This window comes from Sus scrofa, chromosome 5, assembly GCF_000003025.6.
Source record: "Sus scrofa isolate TJ Tabasco breed Duroc chromosome 5, Sscrofa11.1, whole genome shotgun sequence".
Classification (NCBI taxonomy): domain Eukaryota; kingdom Metazoa; phylum Chordata; class Mammalia; order Artiodactyla; family Suidae; genus Sus; species Sus scrofa.
Window position 1 is genome coordinate 56808968 of NC_010447.5, and position 12309 is coordinate 56821276.

A 12309-nucleotide genomic window follows, 5' to 3' on the forward strand; every position below is an offset into this window, starting at 1 on the left:
AATAGTACTGCGATGAACATAAAGGTGCATGTATCTTTTTTAATGAATATTTTGTCCAGATTTATGCCCAGGAGTGGGATTGCTGGATCATATGATAGTTCTATGTTTAGTTTTCTGAGGTACCTCCATACTGTTTTCCATAGTGGTTGTACCAATTTACATTCCCACCAACAGTACAGGAGGGTTTCCTTTTCTCTGCACCCTCTCCAGCATTTAATATTTGTAGACTTGTTAATGATGGCTGTTTGACCAGTGTGAAGTGGTCCACCTCATTGTAGTTTTGATTTGCATTTCTCTAATAATTATTGACATTGAGCATTTTTCCATGTGCCTGTTGGCTATCTGTATGTCTTCTTTGGAGAAATGTCCATTTAGGTCTTCTGCCCATTTTTCAATTGGGTTGTTTGTTTTTTTGTTGTTGAGGTGTAAGAGTTGTTTGTATATTTTGGAGATTAGACCCTTGTCTTTTGCATTGTTTGCAAAGATTTTTCTCCCATGCTGTGGGTTGTAAGGATAGTAATTATGTAATGTTCTGAGTGCCTAAATAAAGTTTTACTGAAACAGGGCTATGGGCATTTTGTTAATTACTATCCTTATTCCTGCAGGAGGAAAAGATGGCTGATTTCAAGCTACAGGGGCAAACTTCAGTAGTTGCAGTAGAGACCATGGACCTGCGAAACTAAGGTATTTAGTATCTGGCCCTTTACAGAAGAAGTTTTTCAACCCTTGGTCTAAATAATCCAAATCCTCTGAAATATATTAAGGCACATTGGTAAACTTATATAAATACTTCTTACAGGTTTGATGAGAATGTGTATTCTCTTATTGTTGTATGTCAACATTGTAATCTTTAAACGTTGTATATCTGGGAATTCCCATATGGTTCAGTCGTAACAAACCCAACTAGTATACATGAGGATGACGGTTCGATTTCTGGCCTTGATCAGTGGGTTAAGGATCCAGCATTGCCATGAGCTGTGGTCCAGGTCACAGATGCAGCTCAGATCCCATGTGGCTGTGGCTGTGGCTGTGGTGTAGGCTGGCAGCTGCAGCACCGATTCAACCCCTAGCCTGGGAACTTCCATATGCTGTGGGTATGGGAAAAAAAAGGACAAAAAAATGTTGAACAACAGTATAATATACTTATATCTATCCATATACATGGAGTTATCAATAACATCAATAGATGAGAGGATGTTGAAATATCCCCACCATAATGGTGGATTTATCAATTTCTCCTTGTAGATTTTATCATTGCATGGTTCCCTTTCTATTCCCAGCGATGCTTTTTTGCCCTAAATCCACTGTGTGTGATATTAATGTAGCTATGCCAGTCTTCTTTTGATTATTATATACATGATATATCCTTTTGCTTGTAAGTAGCATATAGCTATGTCTTTAAAAACTAGTTTAACTTTTTCTTTTAGTTGTAGAGTTTAATCCATTTATGTTGTGATTAGTTACTTATTTGAATGTTTTTCCCTTCAGTCTTTACTTTCTATCTTCTAGTCGACCCCCTTTTTCTACACTTATCCTTGTATTTTTAAAATTGCAGAGGGTAGAGAGGTGGATATACTGTTGTGTTTGTTTATTTCTTATTTCCTTTCCCATCCTTGACTGGTTTGGAATATCTATTCACATCTGTTCTTTCAGAGTATTTAAGATAGTGTGGAGCAAAACCATCAAAGCTATGTTCTCTGGAGACAGACTGTTGGGGTTCAGATCCCAACTTCATCACATATTAGTTGGATAACTTATGGCTCATGCTTCTTTTTTTTTTAATTTTTTTTTTTTTTTTGTCTTTTTGTTGTTGTTGTTGTTGCTATTTCTTGGGCTGCTCCCGCGGCATATGGAGGTTCCCAGGCTAGGGGTTGAATCGGAGCTGTAGCCACCGGCCTACGCCAGAGCCACAGCAACGCGGGATCCGAGCCGCGTCTGCAACCTTCACCACAGCTCACGGCAACGCCGGATCGTTAACCCACTGAGCAAGGGCAGGGACCGAACCCGCAACCTCATGGTTCCTAGTCGGATTCGTTAACCACTGCGCCACGACGGGAACTCCATGGCTCATGCTTCTGTGTCTTATTCCCCCCCCCGCCCGAGACTGTCAAATATTGTTGTGAGAATGTAAATAAGTTAATATATAGAAAGGAATTCCTATTGTGGCTCAGTGGGTTAAGAACCTGACATAGTGTCCCTGTGGATGTGGGTTTGATTCCTGGCCTCAGTGGGTTAAGAATCTGGTGTTGCTGAATGCTGAGGCATAAGTTGCAGATATGGCCCAGATCCAGTGTTGCTGTGGCTGTGGCATAGGCTGGCAGCTGCAGCTGCAGCTCTAATTTGACCACTAACCTGGGAACTTCCATATGCTACAGGTGCAACTGTAAAAAGAAAAAAAAAATAAAGCATTTCAACATTGTAAATATTATATAGGTAGTTTCTCTTGAAATTTTATCTTGGATGCTTTTTAAAGTACATTTTAAATTAATATTTTTAACCATCTCAAAACAATATGAGGACCTCAGAACAGTTTAGCTCTGATCATCCTCCATCTGACTTAATATTATTGCCTAATATTTTAATTATTTTTTAATTCCACAAATTCAACATCATCCTCCTCCTCATTATTATTATTTACAGACTTTTTTTTTTAAATTACCCCAAATGTTTATCAATTTGTTTGCTCACTATTTTTTCCTTGCATATCAGTATTTTTTACTCGGTCATTTCCTTCATCCAAAAGTGTGCTTTAGAAGTTCATCTAGTGAAAATGGTAAAAAGGAAAGCTTTTATTTATATAAAATCATCTAATTTCCTTTGTGTGCTGGAAATATAATTTTTCTGGACACAAAATTAAAAGCTGACAGTTATTTTCCAGTGTCTTCTGGCTGCAATTATTACTGTTGAAAATTCTTTGGTCAACTTGTTTTTCTACTTCTTTTCTGTCTCTCAATGATTTTAGGACTCCCCCCACCCCCCACCACCCCTGGGCATGTGGAAGGATCAAACCTGTGCTACAGCAACATCCTGAATTACTGCCATGACAACGTGGGTCCTTAACCCACTGTGCCACACAGGAACTCCTCTCAAAGCTGGTTTTGTTTTTGTTTTTGTTTTGCTTTTTAGGACCCTACCTGCAGCATATGGACATTCTCAGGCCAGGGTCGAAATTGGAGCTACAGCTGCCAGCCCATGCCACAGCCACAGCAACTTGGGATTCCAGCCTCGTCTGCAACCTACACCACACCCAGCACAAAGCCAGATCCCCAACCCATTGAGCAAGGCCAGAAATCGAACTGCATCTGACACTACTAGTTAGATTCCTTTCTGATGTGCCAGAATGGGAACTCTCCTCTCAATGCTTTTAATATGGCTTTTTCCTCCAGTGTTTTGCAATTATATTCCAGTGTAGCTTAGTTTGGTTTTCTTTTCATGTATATTATTTGATGTATGTATATGTTGTACTTTTTCTATTTGGTTTTCTTCTCAGTTATCCTACTTGATACATGTATAGGCCATCACTTCCTCTTCTTGTGGATTCCTGTCTTCTATTTTTTTTTTTTTTTGTCCTTTATCCTTTTAGGGCTGCACTCTCAGCATATGGAGGTTCCCAGGCTATGGGTCCAACTGGAGCCACAGCAATGCGGAATCCGTGTGGGACCTACACCACAGCTCATGTCAACGCTGGATCCTCAACCCACTGAATGAGGCCAGGGATGGAACCCACGACCTCATGGTTCCTAGTTGGATTAGTTTCCACTGAGCCTTGATGGGAACTCCGTCTTCTATTAATCTTGAAGCATTATCACCTATAGAGTATAACTGATATCTAATCTAAGAGAGTATAACAGTCTCTTCACCTTTTGCCTCTAATCTACTCTTTTTGGTGTCTCATTCTGGGATTCTGATTAGATAAATGTTAAATCATCACATTCTATCTTCTGTATCTCTTAGCCTTGCTATTTTCTTGTTCACCCTCTATGCTTTATTCTGGATATTTTCTTTATATGTAGTTTACATATTTTCTCTTCAGCTATATCTAACCCATTGAGTTTCAAATTTCAAGTTATATATTTCCTTTCCAGAAAGTTTGGTGGATTGTTTTTTTTTACTGATTGCCTAGTCATTTTAGATAGTTTTTTGTTTATAATTAAAAAAATTCTTGGGGAAGTTCCCATTGTGGTCAGCCATAACGAGCCCAACTAGTATCCATGCAGATGCAGGTTTGATCCCTGATCTTGTTCAGTGGGTTAAGGATCCATCCAGCATTGGCATGAGCTGTGGTGTAGGTTGAAGATGCAGCTTGGATCCCATGTTGCTATGGCGATGGCATAGGCCAGCAGCCACATTTCTGATTCAACCCTTGGCCTGGGAAATTCCATATGCTGTGAGTGCGGTCCTAAAAAGCAAAAATGAAAAAAACAACAACAGAAATTCTTTGAGTTCCCATTGTGGTTTAGCAGTAATGAACCCAACTAGTATCCTTGAGGATGTGGGTTTCATCCCTGGCCTCTATCAGTGGGTTAAAGGATCCCGCGTTGTGGTGAGCTGTGGTGTAGGTCGAAGACACGGCTCAGATCTGGCGTTGCTGTGGCTGTGGCATTGGCTGGCGGCTATAGCTCTGATTCAGTCCCTAGCCTGGGAACTTCCATATGTCACAGGTGCAGTCCCAAAAGACAAAAGAAAAAAAAATCTTGAAACAGCTAGATCATAGTTTTTTGGCCTCATAAACCTAAATATGTTTATTTATTCTGCTCTCACTCATGATGATTAATTTTCTTATATGTTTTAAGATCTTTGACTATGAATTCCTACTTGGTTAATGTTAATTTGTGGTGAATTCTGGGACACTGACTTGAGTTATCTTTCTCCAGAGAGGATATGTATATGCTTCTCTTAGGAGCAGGGAGCCAGAGGACCTGAGACCACTCTGATTCCCCTGCAGGGAGGTGATTTAACGAGTGGGAGTTTAAAGATGCGTTTTCCTTTGGTTTAAGGTTTCTTTAAAAGATTACTGCTCACCCAGCCTGTTTCAGTGATTTTGTTTTGTTTTGTGTCATTTTTGTCTTGAACTCTTAGTGATTTCTTTTACTTCCTGAGAGTCAAGCAATGCATATCAAAGTGTGTTTTTTATGCAGGATCCAGGTGGAGAACTCTTCAGCTGTTGTAACTCACCTTTCTCTCTGAAACTTAAATAAACATGCTTGCCAACCATGTACAGCCATGCAAGTATGGTGTATAAGATGAAGAGCTTCTTGCCTGAAGGAGCTCTCAGGGTTCTCTGTTTGTTTGTTTGTTTTTTTCCCCTTAGGGCCACATATGGAAGTTCCTGGGCTAGGGGTCAAATCAGAGCTATAAATGCCGTCCGATGTCACAGCCACAGCAATGCAGGATCAGAGCTACATCTACAACCCTGATGCAGCTTGAGGCAATGCCGGATCCTTCACCCACTGAGCGAGGCCGGGGATCAAACCGCATCCTTATGGATACTAGTTGGGTTTTTAACTAGTTTCCACTGAGCCACAGTGGAAACTCCATGGTTGTCTGTTTTTAGTTTTCTCCTTTTTCTTAGGTTTTCATTGACTTTTCTATGTATCTCATGTGGTTTTTTTTTCTCTTCTCAATTTTCCTTCTTTCACTGGTCTCCCTTAATTTATTCTCTTATCTCAGTTGTAATTTTGGATTCAACTGAATTATTATTTGACTCCAAAAGAATGAGTTGAGTGAATGATCACTCTTACGAAATTCTTTTAAAAACTCATTGCTTTTTTAAAAAAATGCTTTTTGCCCAAGCATGGAAGTTCCTTAAAAAAGTAAATATAGAACTACCATATGAGCCAGGAATCCCACTCCAGGCATCTATTAGGCAAAAACTGTAATTTGAAAAGGTAAGTGCACCCCAGTGTTCATTGCATACTATTTACAATAGCTAAGACATGGGAGCAACCTAAATGTTCATCAACAGAGAACTGGATGAATACATACACACAATGGGATATTACTCAGCCATAAAGAGCTTGGAGCAATACCATTTGTAACAACATTAACAGACTTAGAGATGATCATGCTAAGTGAAATAAGTCAGACAGAGAAAAACAAATATCATATATCACTAATTTGTGGAATCTAATAAAAATGATACACTAGAACTGAAAACAGAAACAGACTCAAAGCTATTGAAACCAAACCTATGTTTACCAAAGGGGAAACAAGAGGGGGAGGGATAAATTAGGGAGTTGGGCTTGATATATACACACTGCTATATCAAAATATGTGAGTAACAAGGATCTACTGTTTGGCATGGGGAAATTTACTCAGTACTGTGCAATAACTTATATGGTAAAAGAATCTGAAAAGAAGTGGATGTATGTATTCATATATAACTGATTTACTTTGCCGAAATTAATACAACTTTGTAAGTCAACTCTAGTTCAATAAAATTTTCAAAAAACATTAAAAATAATTTCATGTTTAAACCTAATTTTTTACCTTTAATCCTTAATAAATTTCATCTTTGAGCACATAATTTCAGATTTTAAGATGTTATTATTAGCGATCACTTTGGGAATGCCTATTGTGAGGTAAGCTTGGATCGAAGGGGCTGCTGATCACTGTGACTCAGATCTCAGCCCATTGCATTTGAATGTTGTGTTCTCTTTTGAGTACACAACTTGAGAAAAATGAAAAAAAAAATCAAAGCATATTCAAAGCAGGGTATGAAGTGTGGTTATGGAGGCTCACCATTCCTTTTTAAAGAAGTGAAAGGCACCATTCCATTTTAAGGGAAGTGAAAATATCTAGAGATTTTGAAGAAGAGGAAAATATGAGATGATCCACTAGTTACTTAATAGTTTGGTTCACATATTTCAAGACTTGCAGTATCTGTAAGAAATGAGACTAATTTTGTTTGGCTCTTAGAGGCAGAACCAGCTGGTAAGTTAAGGGAAGTTTGATTTGATGTTCACAAATCAAACAATGCAGACTTTAGATTTTAATTCTAGCAACAGCATTGGCTTTGGCAAAAGGAATGAAACTTCTGAGCTCCATTTTCCTGCTAAATTGATATAATAAAGCCTATTTCATTTTAAAGATTAGGAAAAAAATCTAAAAATTGCCTAGAAGTTCGGCATGGCTCGGCAGATTAAGAACACGGCTAGTATCACAAAGATGTGGGTTTGATCTCTGGCCTCAGTGGGTTAAGTTTCGGCATTGCTGCAAGCTGTACTATAGTTTGCAGATGTGGCTTGGATCCAGTGTTGCTGTGGCTGTGGTGTAGGCCAGCAGCTGCAGCTTGGATTCAGCCCCTGGCCTGGTACTTCTATATGCCGCAGGTGCAGCCCTAAAAAGAAGAAAAAGCAAAAAAGAAAACCAACTGCTTAGTTTCTGGCATAGCAAAATAATAAATAATCATAATTATACATAATGTTGATAAAAATAGAGATTCTCAACAATGCAAAAGTTTAAGTGGATGATAGTGTAGCGGAAATATTGGAAAGAGGATTTCTACCTAAGATAGCCGACTGGATTTAAGGTCTATTCCAACTTTTGGTGTAATGGTTTTATTTCCTGCTTTGGTCTGAAGTATCTTTTTCCCCTGACTGCGAGTCTCCCTTGCTTCACAAAACAACCTGGTCCAATCTATTTTAACCAAGTGTATTTTGTAGTCTTTTGTTGATTTCTGGGAGTCAAGTGACCTTTAAGAAGTTAGAAAGAAGGGGAACATAGCTATAACAAACGTGGTGTTTCAAGAGGCGAACACAATGTTCACAGACCCAAGGACTTCTCACTGGGCGCTACAGGCGGAGGAGAAGGTTTTGAGGGTTGGTTTAGGTCGGTCACAAGAGGCATTATGTGAAAGAAGCCTCCACTACTTCAAACCACATCGGGTTTCTGGCAAGAGCTACCAGAAAAATGGGATCCAAGGTAGGCGTGCGAAGCGGGTCTGGGCTTGCTGCTTCCAGGACTCGCGGTTTTGGAGACTCCCAGGGACCGAATGGAGGCCCTTGGGTGCCACCAGTTTACGGCATGAGTTGAAGAGATTAAAAAAAAAAAAAAAAAAAAAAAGAAAGAAAGAAAAGAAAGAAAAAGGAAACACAACGGGAAAAATAGGAGGAAGGGTCCCAGGAGAAAGCCGCAGGCTAGTGGGTCTTTGGCTGCAGCAGGTTTACTGCCGGTAGGTTAGTGGCCCCGTAATGTACACCAGAACCCTGGCCGCTGGGACTAGAGCGACCTCTCCGCCCAAGGCATCAACTCTTGCCCAGGGCAAAACTCTCCTAGCGCTTTCCCCTCCTGGCAATCTCCCAGCTGCTCGTCGGTCCTGCTAGGGCACTTCTGGAAACTCCTCGGCGGCTCAGTACGTCGGTCTGACTTTGATCGAGGCCTTGATAACTCGGCGCGCTGCCCTGCCTTCTCTCCTCCTGCTCCTCTCCCGCCCACCGGCCCCGCGGGCCAGTTCACCTCCTGCGCCGGGGTCGACCAGATACTCCGCGCTTCGGCTGCTGCCAAGACCCGGAGAGTGGAGCGGGCCCCCGGCCGCGCGGCGCGCGCTCGCTGGCTCGCTCCCTGAGGGGGTACTGGGCATGCGCGGCGCGCGGCCGGCTCGGGTGAGCGGGCTAGCGGGCAGACGGCTCCAGACTTCCCCAGCGGCGGCGGGCGAGGCGGTCTCGCCGAGCGCGAGGCCGGCGCTGAGCTCGCCCCAGAAATCGCTTCTCCTCGGCCGGCGCCGAGGGCGGCTGGGCGGCTCGCGGAGGATTGGGAGGGCGCGGTCCGGCTCGAGGGCTTTCTCCCGGCCGCCTCCCGCCGGGTGTGGGCTCGAAGCGCCTTCGGGGAAGCTGCGGCCCCGAGGGCGGATCCGAGGTAAGAGCCCCTCGGAGAAAGGCGCTCGCTGGGGTCCGTCGTCTCGGACTCTTCCTTCGATTTTCAAAATCCGCCTTTGTGTGCCGGGGTGGAGCGGTGCCAGGCACCTCGTCCGCCTTCATTCACTTTGACTGCTTTCAACTGGTGTCGGCAACCAGGTGTGCGAGGGCGCTGCTGCCGGAGCGTGTCCGCGCGCGGGTCCCGGAACGTCCGGAGCCCGTGCCGACCCTCGGCCGCTAGCTCTCCGTGCCCGGGGCTCCGGCAGGGGTGAGCAGAAGAGATGCACAGTGTCCTTGTCTTATTTCTCGGTAACCTGAGCTTCCGCAGATACACCTGCGCTTCTCTGTTCCGTGGAGCTACTCCAGAACGAGTATTCTTCTCCTGGTTTGTCTTAGACGTGGGGTTTAGAGGGCTACAGTCCCCCCCCCCCCCAAAGGGGAGCTCTTTTTCAATGGATACTTTTCAGCGAAGTCCCACTATCGCATACCCCCCTTAAATTCAAGAGACCTTGCTGTTTGTGCATAGTTGTCACTCCTAATTCCTGTTGATTGTCCTTTCTTAGATGGTTTCACTCCACTCCCCATTTTACTTTTGGGAAGACGGCCCTTCTGGAGTCTTTGTCAATGAATGCCTTTGCAGAGGATTTCCAAGACCCTGCTCGCTCTTGCTTTCTACTTTCCTTTCAAGGACTACTTGTATGCAGAATCTTTGCAGGGATTGTTCTCTCCCTTTGCATTTTTTCTCAGATCCTTTCCCCGTAGAACACATTCCACTGCTGGACTCTCTGAGGGTAGGATGCTGTATTAGGTATCAGGATTTGAAGTCCATAGATGTCAAGAATGGTAGAGCATTAGGAATTGGAATCCACCTTTACAAAACGTATTTCAATGAAATGTGTTATTGCTTTTCTTTTTAAGGTTTCAGTTCTCGCCTCAGATAAGAGGAACAGATATCTTCAGAGTTCAGATAAAACTTGGTTTCAGATGCATGTGAAAAGTTTGATCTTGGCTTTGGTATTTTGGGGGGGGGGAGATAGAAAAATTAGGGTTCCCAGAAGGCTTCTTTATGTACATATGACAAAGTAACTGTATGGTGTATTGCATCTAATTTATTTTCCTTGAAAGGATACCATTTTTCTCCAGCGACCTAGGTTTTGGAATGTGTACCTTGGATCATGTGGTCATTGAAAATGAAAGTCAATGCCATCCTTTCTCACCTAGTATAAATTTTATATTTGTAATTGGAGTTTTCTGGACATACTACTATAGTTAAGTTGCTGGTGTGGAAAATTTTAAGTCATGGGATCACATTTTTACTTACCATTTTGAAAAATAATGCACTTTGTAGACTTGCCATGTAAAGGGTAGGGTAGAATGTCTCACAGATGTACAACGTTTTATAGAATGCCTTTAGTGCAGAATTCAGAGATTAAGACTTTTTAAAATTCCACAAGCCATTCACTTCACAGAAGAAAAAAAGAAAGGGAAACATAATTTGCTTTTAGTTCCACTGTTGTGGGATAATCACTGTGCACAATGTTTGATAGATTCTCTTTGTAGTCTTTTTTTTTCCTTTCACTTTTCAATGTCACTGAATATATAGTATATATTGAAAATATAGTAATTTTCTGCCTTTTAAAAAATACTGTAGGAATATTTTAAGTGATATTTAGGGAGAAGTTTCTTCAAAATGATTTATTTTTATTTGTTCCTTATCAGGAATCTAATGTTGAATTCAGATCACCTTGTTTCTGATCAGATGTAAAGGTTTTTGTCTTGTTTTTACCTCTTGCTCTTCCTGCTTTCAACTTTTTAGCTATGCTAATACTTTTCAAATATCAGTCCTTTACTTTTTTCGTGCTTTGACATAGGCTTCCTACTCTTTGCTTTCAGTGCTTTTATCTGATACATTTCAAATCCTAGTCTTTTCTTTTTCTTACACTGTATTACACACAGTTCACCCACTATTTTTATTCTTCTTCTCCTCCAGACTCTTCTCTTCTTCATTTACCTATTTTAATTCTGCACCAGCTCACTCGAACCATGGTTTAAAATACAGAATATGGAATAAAAGTTGACAGTCTTTTTCCAGGTATCTCTTTAGATGCTCGAAGTATTGTTGGATGAATATTTTAGCACTGACTTGATTTATATAAAATCTAAGTTAGCTTTTCTGAGTTGTATTAAACATATTGGGTAGTTTTTTGGATCATCACAAAACAACATCAGTTAATGATAGGTTACAAACTTTAAGACATTTGCAATGGTATTTAAAGGGAAAAAGTGGAATTTTAGTTAAAGTACATCACTTGTAGTACATCTTTGCTAGGAATTACTGCTTGAAATTGTTTGCAGCTGTTAGTGATTGGAAATATTTTCTTAAGAAAAGTTCTGTAGCAGAATAGTTGTAAACGTTTTAGGTTTAGTATATCCAGGGAAGGTGTGACGGTCTTCCATGCTTCACTACAGCCTCTCCAACGTTTTCTAGATACAGTCTTAAATGGGATTTTTTAAAAAATTATTTTTTAGTTCAGTTTTAGATTTATGGAAAAAGTATAAAGGTAGTAAAGGGACTTATCATATGCCCCCATACTCAGTTTCACCTCTGATTACTATCTTAGATTAATATTTGTTAGTTAATGAGCCAGTATTGGTACATTATTATCGACTCAAGTTCATAGTTTATTTAGATTTCCTTAGTTATTATCTAATGTCCTTTTTCCATTCCACGATTTGCCATCTAGTGTGCCACATTGCACTTAGTTGTCACGGCTCCTTAAGCTCCTTTTTGCTGTGGCAGTTTGTTAGACTCCTTGATAGCTTTCATAATTTTGAAGAGTACAGGTATTTTGTAAAATGTCCCCTATTGGAAATAGTCTAATATTTTTCTCCTGATCAGACTGAGGTTTTGGGTTTGGAGGAGGAAGACCACAAAGGTAAAGTGCTATTTGATGTTATTGGCTATGCCCGTGGCACACAAAAGTCCCTGGGCCAGGGATTAAACCCATGGCATAGCAGCTCCCTGAGCCACAGGAGTGGCAATGCTGAATCCTTAACCCACTGAGCCATCAGGTAATTCTCACATGTATTTTTATCACATAGTATAAAAGGTATGTACTATTAACATGATATACCCTGTTGATACTGATCTTGATCAACCTGGTTGAGGTAGTGTTTCTTAGTTTTCTGCACTGACAGTTTACTCGTTTTCCTTCCTTGCTGTTTTCTAGAAGGAAGTCACTGCATCCAGCCCATTGCTTGAGGAGTGGAGAATATGCTTCTTTTTTTTTTGAGTGTGGGGTATTTATATAAATTTTTTGGATTTCCTCTCCATGGCAGATTTGTCTCTTTCTCCGTATATTACTTTATTCAGTCATTTGCTCACATTGGTTGTATTTATACTTTGGGTTATTATGTTCTTCAAATTGTTTCAGCTTTGGCCATTGGGAGCTCT

General features: G+C 41.0%; 1 protein-coding gene across 2 annotated transcripts in view; it reads left to right on the plus strand.

The window, feature by feature from the left end:
• Positions 8478-12309, plus strand: part of EPS8 (epidermal growth factor receptor pathway substrate 8) — a 187673-nt gene continuing 183841 nt past the window's right edge. The window contains exon 1 of one of the 2 annotated variants that reach the window (XM_021092301.1): positions 8478-8856. The gene's annotated coding sequence lies outside the window, so the exon portion shown is untranslated. The remainder of the gene's footprint in view (positions 8857-12309) is intronic. The other variant, XM_021092299.1, reaches the window with a different exon arrangement.